At 44.5% G+C, this 16,360-nt stretch overlaps 1 protein-coding gene across 1 annotated transcript in view; it reads left to right on the forward strand.

The window, feature by feature from the left end:
* MYO18B (myosin XVIIIB) overlaps positions 1 to 16,360 on the forward strand; it is a 212,892-nt gene that overhangs the window by 186,125 nt on the left and 10,407 nt on the right. The gene's annotated exons all lie outside the window — the stretch shown is intronic.

Genomic DNA, 16,360 nt, shown 5'->3' on the forward strand with positions numbered 1-16,360 from the left:
CACGACTTTTTTAAACCACATTTTGGAACAAACAAGCTATTGTTTTTCTTCTTTGAGAAAACTTTAAAAGTTCTACTGAGCAACAGAGAAGAACGAATAGTAAATACATGGTTTTGTTACTGGATCTGGCAGAGGTCCATTTAATTGTTTCCTACTGGGCTTTTTCCTCTAGGTCTCACAAATAGTGGTAGCTGTCTATTGTCTCGTATGGGGCTTAGTGAACAATGGAAGAGCTAGAAGAAGAAGAGATGCTGTGATCGCACTTGTTGCAACCTTGGAGGAAGAAGTATGATATCTTCTAGAGAAGTTGCCTCCGCTTCTGTGACTGATCTCAGCCCTGGCTTCACATGAGCAGTCATACTCAGGAGCCCCTGCACCTTCTGTTTGGCTGCAAGCTGCCTATTCTGATGGAGTGGATATTGCCTAACTGACTGACACAATCATGCCACTGAAGCTCAGCGGAGCTCGAGGTTCTCAGAGCAGGCACACACTGAAGACACCTGGCCCAGACGCTGATATTCTGGTGACACCAACACGTTCTGCAGTCTCCTAAACGGCTGGTTCAGGTCTAACATTCTGCACCTGTTGGGAAGTGTGCAGCAGCCATTCACAATTGGCTTCAGGAACAGCTTGTTGTTTGTGGAGGCATCAGGGATGGCGATATAGCCACAGCTATGAAGCAAGGAATAGGGAGACATGCGTGGGTCTCTGTCTGCGATTTAGACTAGTGCTGTGATGCCAGTGGCTTGTGTTTGACCTTTAGCAATCATATGCCTTGTCAAAAGTTTTAGCTACAACTAGAGACACATGCAAACTCACCCATCTAGGCAGAGAAAAATGACACACTGAATTTTGTGCCATTGTGCGTGCAGTTATTGTCTGCATGACTCGATCTGCGCCCCCGTCGGCGGTGGGAAGGTAAAAGGCTTAGGGTAAGAGTGCTGTCTACTGCTGCTCACAGAGACTGTAATGCCTCTTCCCACTATTTAATGGAGAGAAAAGAGGGAATGAACAACTCCTTCCACCTCACAACTGCTTCGACAGACATGTCACAAGAGCTGCCTACCAGACCTTTTCCTGAGCAGTGCACCAATATCTCAGCCAGAACCATTCTCGCCCATTTGGTGTGGACACCGGAGGGCAAACCCTCAGGAGATGTGATTCTAATCTGAATGCGAAAGCAACTGAAGGTGCAAGTAAGAACCTAGACATAACTGCTGCAGGTGGCTTATTGCATGTCAATTGTTATTCACTTATCAAACCGCACCAATGATTACTGGGCACCATGACTGCCTTTTGAATCAGTCCCAGTCACCGCAGGTGGTGACATCTACTAATTTCATGTTTATTTTTCTTTCAAGCCAGTGTATTTTTAAAACAGTAGGGGGGAAAAATCAATCAATTTGCAAACATTGCTGATGGATTTATCAAAGTGGCTTATCTGGCAAAGATATTTTATTACATTTTCAATACTTGCTGTCTAATTAAAATATACACAATTTCATATTTTGTTCAGTTTGCATAACACACCAACCAATGAACTATTTTAGTCTGCTAAACTACTCAGAAGCAGCCTTCAGCAAGCATTCTTGGAAAGTTTTTTCCAATCTTGTCTAGTTTGTAGGTACATGGAGGGGAACAGAGGAGACACCTATAGTTGTTATTACACATGAATGTTAAATATGGGGAGTTATCACACAATGGCAAAAGAGTACCAAAGATTATGAATGTCTTATCAAGTATGCATTTTACGAATATGTCTTGGTTTGACAGATCGCACCATCATTTAAGGTAGCTGCCATTTTATAGACTGAAGAGTAGAGAAAAGAGGTGGAAGTAGGAAAGTTACATTGTGGAGCATAATTGAGAGGTTAATACTGTTGTGTTATTAATTTTAATACATTATTTAAAACCTCCGTAGAAAAGTGACTGCCTAATCAGGTCAGGTACTATACAGTCGTTGGCCCAGAGATGTTTCCGGCTACATTCTTTTCAACATGTGGCGAAGGAAGCTCAGTGGGAGAGCATGGTATTTAAGGTCAAACCATCAAATCAAACGAGGTAGTCAGTTCCAAACCAGGATCAGTGGAATGTTAGATGAAAGCCGCTACTTCAAAACCACACTTCAAGCAGGATAATTTTCCTTGATGTATTCTCTAGAGATGATTTAAAGAGATAATGCAGTCTCTCTGTGGATTTGTATGCCATACGCTCACACGTTTACCACTGAGGGAAGATTTTATATTAAAGTGTATAAATGTATGAAATGTTAATTTTTGAAGAAAATGTAAACAAGCTGTAAGCAAGTTGGACAATGGCATATATAAGCAGCCAGACAGGTAGATACTAAACGTGGCTCAGCTTGGCTCACAGCTGTGAGGGACTAGACACTGAGGAAATTAGCCCTGGAAAAGGGTCAGAACATAAAACACACATAAAACGACATTAGCACAGAGGCCAAGTGTGCCGCTTTTGCTTGCAGGGATAGAATTTATTCCTGAGAACAGGCCTGTTGAAACCAGAGGGAATCATGACTTGAGGAAATGCTACTCTGCATGAGGAAGGGTCCAGAACTGGGCACCTAAGTGCTAAGGATTTGACTGAAACCCTTCAAATAGACCTGGAAATGAAGACACAAGGCAGGCATCTTATTTGAAATTCCGCCCTGGTATTATGGGGATCTTCAGACAGACAGTGACTCTACATCCCAGATGTGAAGCACTTACATGGGCTGGATTTTCAGAAGTCCTCAGATCAAGGTCTATGTCATCGCTCTGCCAGGAGCCCTGTGTTGGAGAAGGTACATAGCTCCATTGGCCAGGGGCTGTGCAAGGAAGGGAATCTCTCCATTCTCCCACTATTTATTTGCAGTAGCAAATAAACTACTCCTCTCCCCAGATCAGCTGCACCAGCCAAGCCTCTGTCCACTCACCAGCCACCTGCTTTCTCCAGCATACCCCAAACCAAGGCCAGGGAGGCTATACAGGAACATAAGAGGTTTATGTGTGTGGTGGGGCAAGAGGGGAGCTTACCCCCTTGCATGTCTCATGCCCACACAATCCATGGCACAATCTAGCTTCAAATCATTTTTGCTTGTATTGTGCACATATCTTTTTTGTTTCTGTATACAAAATTACCTGACTTTCAGACTGCAGTCATTGCAAAGTGGGGTTAAGTGCTTACCTGATGTATAGTCACCCTGTAGTTGTGTGCAGTCAGAGTCTGATATGTAGCTTCACTGAATTTGTGATTTTTCAAGATTAATACTAAGGTCTTCCCTATAATGTTAAACACTCCATTCTTATTGTGCAGAGGTCTGAGCCCTGTGAATTCAGGTTTACATGGTAAAATAAATACAAACCAGAATTAATTTTCTGAAGAGCAAGTCCCCACACAGCTACTATTTTAAATACCTTTTGTTGTAGTTTGCAAATGTCTTTCTGAGCCTTGTCTATTGCTGTACGAAATGGAATTTAAAAGCAATGGTTAAACTTAGGCATAGGTAATTGACACAAGTCCTTCATCAGAGACCAGAGAATCCTTAGTGTGCAGAATTCTACTCTAGCATTGTATTTAAGAATGCTTTTATCTTAATTCCTATGGTTGTCTTAGGTCTTTGGTCCAAATTACTTAGGCGTAACTGTAAGTGAATGGCAATAAATCAGAAATTATGGATTAAGCTACATTATTGAGATGAACTGTGCTGGATTTATAATAAATGGACAGCATTGTAGACTGTGGGCAGCACAGTATTTATCTCTATAGGGAGATAAATAAAAGCCACATATTGGTCCAGCCATGGCCTAATTTCAAAATGATCCTTTGCATTCACGCTGGAAGAGATATCACAATCTAGAGTTGTTCTAAAGTCCATGGAATGGCAAATTCCAAATCCTAACCTTATAACTGAAAATGGCCTCAGATAATCTAAGACTGAAGTACTAGGCAGGAAGCTGTATCAAATGAAAACAAATGGAAGATTATGAATCTAGTTAGTTAATGAGAAAAAACCTGTGTGTCTTGTATCAGTTGATCTCAGTTTTATTAAGATTTCGCTTACACAAACCCCAGTAATGAGAAACAAATCTACCTAGCTTTCACTTCTTGCTAATATATGAGGGATAGTTTTCCTTTCCTGAGCTAGCAGCTGCCAAAAGGGAGTGATATAAGGATATTATATTCAACCCAGTGTACAGAGATCAGGAATTTGATTAACTTTTTCTGTAATTCTCTGATATTAAGTATTTGGACAAAAACGGCTGTCAACTCTGAATCTCAGTAAATAAGAGACATCACACAGTCAGAATAAAATGTCAACTTTTTATTAGAAAGTGAATTCAAAACTATGTGAATTTACTGCATCCTTGGGTAACAAGGTTGAAATTGCTGAACTACAGAGCTGCTAAGCCCAGCATGCAGGAGATAGGGGACTATTCAGCGGGCCTTCACTTAGAGGAGTCAGTATCCAAACACTTCTGAACAGTCCCAGAGTGACTGGACACGCACACAAAAATCATAACGGTTTTGGGTATTCGTCACATCCCTGCTAGACTTAGGTTATACTATAGTAGTCATCTCTTACATGCTGGGTTCTGTGCAGATACCCTTCTGTGGGATGAAGGGTCTGTCCTTTCTCTAGGCCCATTGATATGGTAACAAGCCCACTGCACCCTACAAACTTCATGGTTCTCACAATGATGCATACTTGGAGCTTCATGGTGATGGTGGAGACAGAACCTGGACTGTCCTGCTGCAAAAGGAGCAGCTCCATTAGCTGTTACTAGTGTGCGGCCTGTGATGTGTGGTTCTAGTTTCATGCAGTAGAGGGCAGCAGTGTTCAGTCATGCTCATTGCAATATTACTATAGACTCTTCCAAGAGGAGTGATGGCAAAATGGCACAATGTTTACATTTGTCTGCAGTGGTAATTTTGGCTCGATTGGCATCTGTGCTGATAACTTGGTAGTAAATATTTACGTTGTTCAAGCTTTAAATGTCTCTCTGCAAGTGCCAAAGATGAGTGCCGCCCAACACTGGGGATTATGGAATCTTCAAAGACTTTCTGCAGACCTTGTTACAACGGGCGAGTGAAGCTACCTTCAGGAGCGAAGGGGAGGACTAAGAGACACAGCTTCACTCAATCGTTTTTCATGCCATAGGACAACTCTCCTTGAAGAATGAGAGCTACTTGCTCTGATCCCTCTGTTGCTAGTCTTCCTGCAGGGTCTTGTTTGGAAGCTGTCAGTTGCCTCTCTTGAAGCCGAGTGCCCCTGTCCCCAGATTATCTCAATGAGCTGTTAGTAGTTTACAAGACAGCAGGAGTCGAAGACAGACATATATTTGTGACACTTAGCACATGCTATCTCATCTTGGGAATCTTGTGGTACTATTCACTGCAGCTACGCAGCCCTTGTGAATGCAAAGCATCCAAGGATTTCAATTCCAAGCCAATGGCTGATGAACATCACTAGCTATTCTTCCCCCTGGTACCTCCTTAGCATTGTTAGGCCCTGCCATCCAAGGGAGCTCTTGGAAACAAAGCTTAGTCTCTCTCAGATGTGGTAGCACATATAGCAGCAACACTGACCACATAGAGCCATCAGCACAGCTCTCACATGCAGCTCTTGAGTCTTGAGAAGACTACGTCACACTTTCTTGTCCATGAAAACAGATCAGGATACATCCAATTGTTCTTAAGATCTTATGGGTGCTCATTCTTTGTATCTGATGATAGCCAGAACCTAATCCCAGATAATAAATTACTTTGAACTTTATAATTTACTTATATGTTTACTATCATAGGGAAAGAACCGCTTGCGGACAGGAAAAAAAGGGAGATCACCTACGTTTGGATTTCAGTATCTGAATATTTTTATTATATTAGAACTGGAGGTCTTGGAGCATTCAGGAACTGGCCATGTTACTTATTTTATTTTAAAACATTATATTATCAAAAACAAATTATTTCTATTAAAAACCTCAGAACTGCCTTGCATTGATAACATGACAGGAAAATTTCTTAGGCAAATCTGGACAAATTCTCCTCTCTTACTGCCTTGGAGCTGTACTGGTTTTCATACATGCAGAACTAAGAGCCTAATTTGGTTGATATTGGTTTTTCTCTGGACATGCATTGTATTGCAATGCAAGTGTGGATATTATGGTATAAATTATTTCAACTAGCATAATCATAATCATGTTAATTGCTGTGTAATCTGCACTAATTATTGTTGTATGTCATTTGCTTTGGTGTAGATTGCACACTGCAGAATTCTATTTGGCTTGCAAATGCTTTTAGATTTTTTGTATCAGGTCTTAGTTTGCCTCTAATTTAGGGAAAGCATTTTCTGTGGTGTTCACAATATTTTGCTTTGCAATTATAATATGCTTACAAATTGTGCTTCTTCTAGCACTGCCCATAGCCCTGATTGAAACAATCAGAGAAACACACACACTAAGCTTAACTGACATTCAGGATGTAGCTGAAACCAGACAAATATGAGGCAATACATGGCTAAGGCCAACATTCCAAACCTTTATTTCAAGCTCTGTGAGTTATTGATGGCACTTCAGTCTTAAGCTTTGACTTTACATACTAACAGGGTAACATTTCAGAATGGGAAATGACTGTCTGTCTAGTGCTTCTGCCCTGTAATGCAAAGTTTCCTCTAACTCAGTGGTTCTCAACCAGAGGTACATGTACCCCTGGGGGTACGCAGAGGTCTTCCCGGGGTACACCAACTCATCTACGTATTTGCCTAGTTTTACAACAGGCTACATAAAAAATACTAGCGAAGTCAGTGCAAACTAAAATTCATACAGTCAGTGACTTGTTTATACTGCTCTATATACTATACACTGAAAAGTAAGTAAAATATTTATATTCCAATTGATGTATTTTATAATTATATGGTAAAAATGAGAATGTAAGCAATTTTTTAGTAACAGGGTGCTGTGACACTTTTGGATTTTTATGTCTGATTTTGTAAACAAGCAGTTTTTAAGTGAGGTAAAACTTGGGGGTACACAGGACGAATCAGACTCCTGAAAGTGGTACAGTAGTCTGGAAAGGTAGAGAGCCACTGCTCTAAATCCTTGTTTAGATTTGGTCGGGTGAGCATTTTTGGGAGGTGATTTTTCTTGTTTTCATGGCCAAAAATTTATGACTAGAATGGAAAGTTTAAAAACAGCAGGAATGACTCTTAGTTAAATATGAGTGTACACTTGAACCATTGAAATAGGGATTCAGGCTTTTAAAAAATTGTTTATTTTATTCAGTTTAAAACATGTTTGGCTTAACAGTGCGTCTTCTGTCTTTGATTAGTTAGTGTATCTATCTGTCAGGCTTTCATGGCTCTTAAGAGAAGGTGGCTCGTTTATGTTATGTAACTGTATAAAAAAAAGATTATGGGATTAAACTGTTTTTATTGCTTCTGCAAATCTCATACTGTTTTTAGGTTGAAATGTGGTGTGGCAGTGATCCCAGGTTAATGGGCTAAATTAGACTTGGTAACGTCTTATTGCTTCCTCTTCTGGACCTTAATGATACATGCCCAATGGCTGTTCATAGTCTGTGGCCACAATGAGAATGTGCCTTTGTTATATTTATTTCTCAAATACCAAAGGCCCCAGCTGTGCATTGGCATGCATTCCTGGGGACAGTACTGAGAGACAGCACAATGCGACCAGTGTATTGAGTCTAAAAAGCTTGGCGGTGGGGATGAGACTTGTCAGAGTGATGGTAGCAATTCACACGCCTCTTCCATTTTCAGCCCTGGCTTTGCAACTCCCACAAACAGCCGGGCAAGCTCTGCTCTGCCCTGTAATCAGATAGCCTGTGGTGAGGAGCATCTTGGGTGAAATCTCAGCTCATCCCTTGATGAGTGGGAATTTCACATGGGTCACTCCATATTTCAGACAGACGTGGGATTTACTGCAGAGAGGGGTGCTTTTACAACAGACGTTTTACACGGTTTCCATGCTTGGCTTGCATGCTTCTAAAGCAGCCGCTGTGACATGAAAGCTCATCATCATGGTACACCATTCCAATCCCTCGTGGGTCTAGTGCACTCTGACCATCTGTCCAGCCACTTGTGTCGCTCCTTTACAAAGGAAGCAAGCGTTTAATTGCAGGCCCTTGGCATCGCTGCATTCACAATCATGTTTATTCTGTAGCGGAGTAAAGCCAAGAAACAGGAGCAGAAGATCATTGCACAACTCTTTATTAAACGAGCTCCCAGAATACACAGCATATGGACCCTTTGAGTGAAATTTAGAACTGTGCTGAATTGTCTATCTTCATGAGATACTCGTCTCATTAACATGAGGGTCTCAGTGCTCATCCCCTCTCTTCTCTGGTACATTTCCAAACACTCATCTGAACTGGCATACATGATCCTTGCTTTTTCTCTTTGAGGTGAATCAGGCACACACGTAGACATCCAGGGATGTGCTTCCCATTGGCCTAACTCTGCTCCCATTGCCATCAGAGGGAGGTTTCACTTTGATTTCAGTGCAGCTAAGTCCGTGCTTAGGACTTCTGAAAATGACACTCCTTGCTGCAAAGTTTTTAGTCTGAAAGTGGGTTTTTGGGAAGGCAGCATGGTGTGTGGAGGGGAGATTTCCCTTTCCCTGGATTTTGAAGATAAGCCTAGGAAGGCTGAGAAATGAATTGTTGGAATTGAGCCCAGAGCCGATACCTGACTCTGCATTTTCAGAGTAGGATCACTGGGTCTGTAGTGTCAGTCTAGACAGAATTTCAAACTGGCTGTTCTTTGGTCCAGGCAGGAAAATAAAGAGGGTATGATATCACTATTAGTGGGAATGATCCCAGAAACTGTATATCAACCGAGCAATCAGAAACTTGTTACAAAGGAGAAATTAGCCTCTGCTATGCAAAGTGCTTTCTCAGAATGTAATTAATTGCAAATGAAATTTACTTTCAGTCTCTGTGTGTTGCTAGAGAGCCAGGGTTGAAGCATCATTTAATAGTCACTACATCAAATCAAGATAGCAGATAATACAGAGAACCGCTTCAGAGCAGGAGAGACGTCAGCATAGCACAGAACTTCTTAGTGTTGGATGGTGGCAAGAACTGAGGGATATTTCATTCAAGAGGAAAGGACCTCTTTGGCATGCAGCACTTTGTAACTGCTTGCTAAAGGCATATCAGCTTCCCCTCTGCTTTTCTCTGGATAAAATGCAGTGCAATGTACTAATGTCAGATACAAACCTTGCTAGATTGCGCGACATAATATTAAGCACTGTCACAGTAAGAAAGAGGCCATTAGATTCCTTTACAATAGCTATGCTAAAGGATCAAGGAATAGTAGGAGGTGGTAATCTGTCTTGGTTGAATTCCAACTCCGAACAGTTTGTTTACAGATAAATTCAGAGGTGCAGCAGATGGTTGTAGACCTGCAGGGATATTCAGCACATGGACAGATCAAAAGTTTTAACTTATGTTATTATAATTTGATAAAATTTCTGGCAATTGAAACCAACATCCTAGAGAAGGCTTGTCATAATGCAGGACAGGGTAGGAAAATACAGGCTGATTCTGCCATTATGCTCAAAATAAAGACACCTGCAGCATGCAGAGCAGCAAGCCTGATGCTGACCAGGTTTACAGAAGTTTCTCCTCGCACACTTCCATCATGCCCCCCAATGGCGCACACTTTCTAATTGAAAATCTGTTCAGATTAAATCAGTGGAGGAACTGACTGACTGCCGCGCATGTAGGCTGCTAATTCTTTAAGGGTACTGGCTCTATTTTTTTTTTTCAGACTTAGTGCAAAACTATTAAGACAGCTGAATTCCTGCAGTGCCCACACTCATTACACTCCAGGGAGTCAATCTCTTCTAATCTAACACCTTTGACCTGGTTGAGCTGGAAGGGCCCTTGAGAGGTCATCAAGTCCAGCACTGAGGCAGAAACAAGTATACCTAGGCCAGCCCTGACAGGTGTTTGTCCAGCCTGTTCTTAAAAGCCTCCAGTGATGGGGATCCCATACCCTCCCTTGCTAGTCTGTTCCAGAGTTTAACTACCCTGAGAGCTAGAAAGGTTTTCCTATTATTTAACCTAAATCTCCCTTGCTGACAATTAAGCCCATTATTTCTTGTCCTGTCTTCAGTGGACATGGAGAACAATTGACCACTGTCCTCTTTATAACAGCCCTCAATATATTTGAAGACTCTACTCAGGTCCCTCCTGTGTCTCATCTTCTCAAGACTGAACAAGCCCTGTTTTTTTAAACCGTTCCTCATAGGTCATTTCATCATTTTTGTTGCTCTCCTCTGGACCCTCAACAGTTTGTCCAAATCTTTCTTAAAGTGTGGAACCCAGAACTGGACACAGAACTTCAGCTTAGGCCCCACCAGTGCTGAGTGGGACAATTACCTCCTGTGTCTTACATATGACACTCCTGTTAACGTACCCCAGAATATGAGTTTTTTTTCATATCTATATCACATTGCTGACACATATTCAATTTGAGATCCACCGTAATCCCCAGGTTCTTTTTAGCAATACTGCCATCTAGCTAGTTATTCCCCATTTTGTAGCTGTGTATTTGATTTTTCCTTCCTAAGTGCACTACTTTGCATTTGTCTGTATTGAATTTCATCTTGTTGAATTCCAATCAATTCTCCAATTGGTCAGGGTTGTTTGAATTCCTCCAAAGTGATTGCAACCCTTCCCAACTTGGTGTCCTCTGCAAATTTTATAAGCATGCTCTCCACTCCATTATCCAAGTCATTAAAAATGCACTGGGGCAGGGAGATTTTGCCCCCTGCATATCTGATGCCATAGTTTGCATTTCCCCATGTCTGCAGCACCATCTGTATTCCTCATAGATGGGGCATACTTGTGAGCTGTTCCATTACTAGGCACTCTTGCCTGAAATGCCAGGGTTTTAAGGGCAGTAATGTTAATGAGGCATTCTTTAATCCATGTGAGTACCCTGTCTAACCTTCCAACTATCACAGCAGGAGAATCTGTGCAATTGGTGAGAGGTGGCTCATGGGGTTGAGCTCCTGGCATTCATGGTGGAGAGACAGATTGGACTGGAGCTGGCTGCTGGGTGTGAGCTGGGTGCTTCCTGCGAGGGGAGTGATCACAACTGTTCCCTGGGAGGAAAGGTGACACACCCGGGCAGTGTTTCCTTACTGCACAAGGCCTTGCTGCTGTTGTGCTACACCACATTCATTATTTGCATTTTAATGTAAAAACCAATCAGGCCCTGTGCTCACGCACCAAGCAGCGGGTGCTGCTCTGAATTCATAGGGCTTTTGCTCCTTTGGTTTACGTACCATGCAGTGCAGCCCCATCACTACTCTGAGCCGGCACAGCACTTTATGTGACAAATGGAAATACTAGTCACTGTTCTGGGTGTCTTTGCTTTGGAATTGTGTAGCTCTTGGTGCCTTGCTACACTGATGATTGTTTCGTAAGCAAAAATGTGACATCCGAGTCCTAGGTCACAGCACAGAGCATTGTGAGGGTGATCCTCGTGCACCTCCGTTATCTTGACTTGGCACCGCCTAGGTAGGCCTAGCCCAGAGGTGGGCAAACATTTTGACCCAAGGGCCACATTGGGGAATAGAAATTGAATGTCGGGCCATGAATGGTCACAAAATTTGGGTTGGGCTGCAGGAAGGGGTGCGGGCTCTGGGGTGCGGCTGGTGATGAGGAGTTTGGGGTGTAGGAGGATGCTCTGGGCTGGGACTGAGGGGTTCGGAGGGTGGGAGGGGGATCAGGGCTGAGGCAGGGGTGTGGGAAGGGGTGCAGATTCTGGCTGGGGTGCAGGCTCTGGGGTGGGGCTAGGGCTGAGGGGTTTGGTGTGCAGGAGAGGGATCAGGGCTGGGATCGAGGGGTTTGGAGAGTGGGAGGGGGATCAGGGCTGGGATCGAGGGGTTTGGAGAGTGGGAGGGGGATCAGGGCTGGGACAGGGGGCCGGGGTGTGGGGAGAGGCTCAGAAGTGCAGGCTCCAAGGGGTGCTTACCTCAAGCGGCTCCCAGAAGCAGTGGCATGTCCATTCTCCAGCTCCTACACGGAGGCATGGCCAGGCAGCTCTGCACGTTGCCCCATCCTTAGGCACTGCCCCTGCAGCTCCCATTGGAGCACATAGGAGCCAGAGCGGGGCCATGCTGCTGCTTCCGGGAGCTGCGTGGTGCGGCCTCGACCCTGCGCCCTGGCCGGAGCGGGGCTGAGCCGCGTGGTGCGGCTTGCGGGCCGGCTTAAAACGGCTCGCAGGCTGTAGTTTGCCCACCACTGGCCTAGCCTGTGAGCCTGGCTGCTTGGGAGCCCAGTCACTATTTGCAATGAGTTGCTTTGTTTTTAAACACATAGAACACAGTTTGGATATGAGCTCCCAGGCAAAACGTTCTTCTCCCAGTCCCATTTGCCCGCTCATAGACTTTAAGGCAACAAGGGACCATCCTAATCATCTAGCCTGAACTCCTGTATAACACAGGCTGCAGAGCCTCATCCAGCCACTCCTGTAACAGACCCCTGACCTCTGGCTGAGTTACTGACATCCTCAAAGCTTGATTTAAAGACTTCAAGTTACAGAGAATCCACCATTTACACTAGGTCAAACCAACAGAGACTCATGTCCCACCCTGCAGAGGAAGGTGAAGTGCCCCCCCCCGCCCCACCACAGGTCTCTGCCAATCTGACCTGTTGGGAAATTCCTTCCCAACCCCAAATATGATGGTTTGTTAGAGCCTGAGCATGTGTGCGACACCCACCTCCAAACATCTGGGGAAAAATTCTCTGTCCAAACTCAGAGCCTTCCCCATCTAGTGTCCCATCTCTAGCTGTTGGAGAGATTTGCTAATAGCTGTCATGGTTGGGCCATATGCCATTGGAGGCAACCTCATCGTACCATCCCCTCCAAAAACGTATCCATTTCAGTCTAGGGTTTTTTGCTCCTAGTTCTGTTCTTGGAAGAAGAACTTCCCAGGACTTCACTCCTCTGATGGCTAGAAACCTTCATCTAATTTCAAGTCTAAATTGTTGGTGGCCAGTTTATATCCATTTGTTCTTGTGCCAGCATTGGCCCTTAACTTAAATAACTCCTCTCCTTCTCTGGTGGTTTATCCCTTTGATGTATCTGTGGAGAGCCATCATATCTCCCCTCAGCCTTTGGCTGGTTGGTTAGACTAAACAAGCCAAACTCCTTAAGTCTGCTCTCTTGAGGCAGGTTCTCCATTCCTCTGACCATCACTGTAGCCCTTCTCACTATTAGGATCTTCCTCACAAGGAGGTTACAAACCAGAAGGCTTTGTGTGAAGGAGCTGCTGCTGGAGCAGCATTATAAATGAGCCAGGTGCACCTAGAGAGTGGGAGCGCACAGATCATTTCACAGAGGCCGTTTTAAAAGCTCACTTAGCTGTTCCATACACAAGGTGGGATGGTTCCTCTGTGTCTGGCAGAAGCTATGTTTATTCATCAGGAAAAGAGGCACAGATGTTGCTGTTGCCAGCATGGAGTTTTGAAGCACATTGATTATTCCATGGTGCATCTATAAATATAAATGTTTGAACAGTATGTGCTTTTAATGCAGTCTTTTTTTTCAGGATCTCAGCAGAACAGAAATGATTGTTGTCAGTTCCAGTGGCGGGGGGATGCTGCCCCTGGCAGCTCCAGTTTTTGAGTTTATTTTCCTCCCCCTCCCAGCTTTTCCCACTTAAAAAAAAAAAAAGCCTAACTACATATTTTGTCAGCAATTCACAGAAATTCTGTTGACAAACAGTAGATGGGGTGGTCAAAAAACCCCATTGCTATGGGGCACTAGGACCCAGAATTGCATAGTGTAGGAATTGCCATTCTGCACTGGGCAAATGATCCATCTTTACCGGCGTCCTGGCCAGTAGCAGATAACACAGAAGGAAGTGCACATCTGTCCACTATGGGGATTTGACATGAACTTGCCCTGGAGAATGTTCTGCTGACCCCAGACAAGGCATGGTTGGCTTGTGCCAAAAGACATAAGATTTTATAACAGTTATACATTTTTTATTCTAGCTGCTGTAACTGGGGATGATTTTATTATCCATATAAATGTTCATGTCTGTACTGAATTGTACAATTCAGAATCCTACTACTTAGTTTCAGTGGTATCTTGTGGCAATGAGTTCCACTGGTTGTGTTGTGTAAAAAGTGTTCTCTTTTATCAGTGTTATATGAGTCATCTTTCAATTCTACTGAACATCCCCCTGTTCTGGTACCATGATAGAGGCTGAATAGGGTCACTCAATCTGCTCAGAGTGTATATATACCTCCGTCGTGTCAGCTCCTGGCGTTGGAGTGACACTGGCCGGGAAGATGCATTCAGTCATCAGACAGTCACTCTCTCACATATGTGGGCTTCAGGGCAGAGTCTTATGAATGGGGCCTTGATCCTCTTCTGGAGTAGAGGGAAGGCAGACTATTGGTGGCTCTGGATCCCATTTAGTTTAAAGCCGCTTGTTATAAGGACCTGTGTCTGCAGCTAGGTGTGCAGCGCTGCACCTGAAGGGTTTAATTTGAAACCTAGAGCAGAGTCCAGTACATGGTTCCTTGGACATTTGGCTTCAGACCTTGGCTCACCCCTCCCTGTTAAGTGCTCTTGTGTGAGGTTCAGTGCAGCGCTAAGAATGAAAGCCGTGCTGTGGGATTCGTGTCCGTGCTGTTCCTCAGCAGTGACTCACAGCCAGGTGCGATGCACGGTTCATTCTCCCCAGCGGGGGCTGTGTTTTCTTCAACCAGTGGGTGCTGTCACTCTGCAGGCACCTACACGCCAGTGCTGTCACTCGGCCCCCCGTGTCACTCTCACCTATTCACTGACTGGGCCTATTGGGCAACTATCCAAAGCCAGGACTCAGCCTTGGGCAGCAGTAGTAGGCAGCAGTGGAGCTCTCTGTTTCTCTTCAGTGAAAGGTCTCCGAGAGCGGCTGTGCTTGGAGGCTCCATGCTTTTCTGCTCCTCCACAATTCAAGCCTTGGACTCGCCCCACAGAATCCAGTCCAGGAATCCCAGTTCTTCTCTGAGGCTCGTGTTGGGAGCAGTTTGCAGGTCGTTCTGTCTTCTCGTTACCAGCCATATCAAGAGGCATTTCAGGCTCCCAATGAAAAGTGAGCTGGCCTGAGAACAGACGGCAGGCTTCTCTGCACTGCAGCTCCCTGCTGGCCAAAGCGCTCTGTGGCGAGCTAGCGTGAGCTGAAGAAGGAGAAACTCCAAACCACTCTGATTCAGGATAAAACACAGAGCTTGAGCAAGAGGGCCAAAGCAGGCAGGGTGGAAGGGTAAGCCCTTTACAACAGCTGGCCTAGACTCCACCAAGCTTGGGAAGGACCAGAGTTGCCTTCCTTTAAAGCACAGCTCAGTAGCTATGCTAATGGGCCAAACATTCTGAGTTTAAAGGACTCCTGACCTCTGGGATACAGCTGTGCCCTGCCAGTTGTCTTCTGACAGCAGGCCCAGTTGTACACCACACTGTAGGGCCTGTGTGCAGGAATGAATAGGGCAGACGGTCATAGCAGGGGAAGGTGCACTGTGCAAGTGGCACAAGCCGACGGATTTAAACAAAGAATGTAATTTCCACCAAGTTCTGTGCAGGGAGCTGGGAGTGATGGGCACTGCATCCTAGCAGGATGGGTGTATGGTGTTTGCTTTTACTTTTCAAGCTGCCAGAATCTGGTCACTTGGCTATTTTTAGATGCCCAGTAAGTGGGGGAGAAAAAGTAGAGCCATATGTCAAGAGTGCTGTTATCAGGAGAGGACAAAGCCCTGGGAATATGCCGTGTTGTGAGGAACACTGCTACAGCGACTTGCCGAAAAGCTTGCAGACCTTGAGCAGCCTGTTCATTTCCCATCGGAAAAGAGTGGCTGGGTAGAAAATCCACACAGGTCACCACTGTGTGCAGAGAAGACATGACAAGTGTTTTCTCAATATAATCCTTGCTGTTTCATTACTTTAGAAACTCACTTGCAGCTTAAACTGATTTCCAAGTACAGCGTGACTTGTCAAAAATGTCACAATGGACTGATTCAAGGGTTTGCAGAAGAAAGAGCCGATGTTTGTTTCCTAATGAGTGCAGCATGATAAATTTTGAGCCCTCCTTGAGAAAAGTGTACCCGCTGGATAGACTGAAGTGCAAGGCATGATTTTGTTAATCCAGTCTGTACAAGGTCTGGCTCATTCTCTCTTCCCACTGATCCTTAAACCAGCTACATCCTCAGTACTAATCTCCCCAAGGACAGATCTGTGAGCAGGAGGTGCTACATGTTCTTGCTCCCTTGCTGGATTCGTCCTGGTCTAACCTGTTTCCTTCCAGTGTCTCTGGTTCCTGATGTGACTCTGGTTTCTCCTTTCCCC

The sequence above is a fragment of the Dermochelys coriacea genome, chromosome 15, assembly GCF_009764565.3.
Source record: "Dermochelys coriacea isolate rDerCor1 chromosome 15, rDerCor1.pri.v4, whole genome shotgun sequence".
Taxonomy (NCBI): domain Eukaryota; kingdom Metazoa; phylum Chordata; order Testudines; family Dermochelyidae; genus Dermochelys; species Dermochelys coriacea.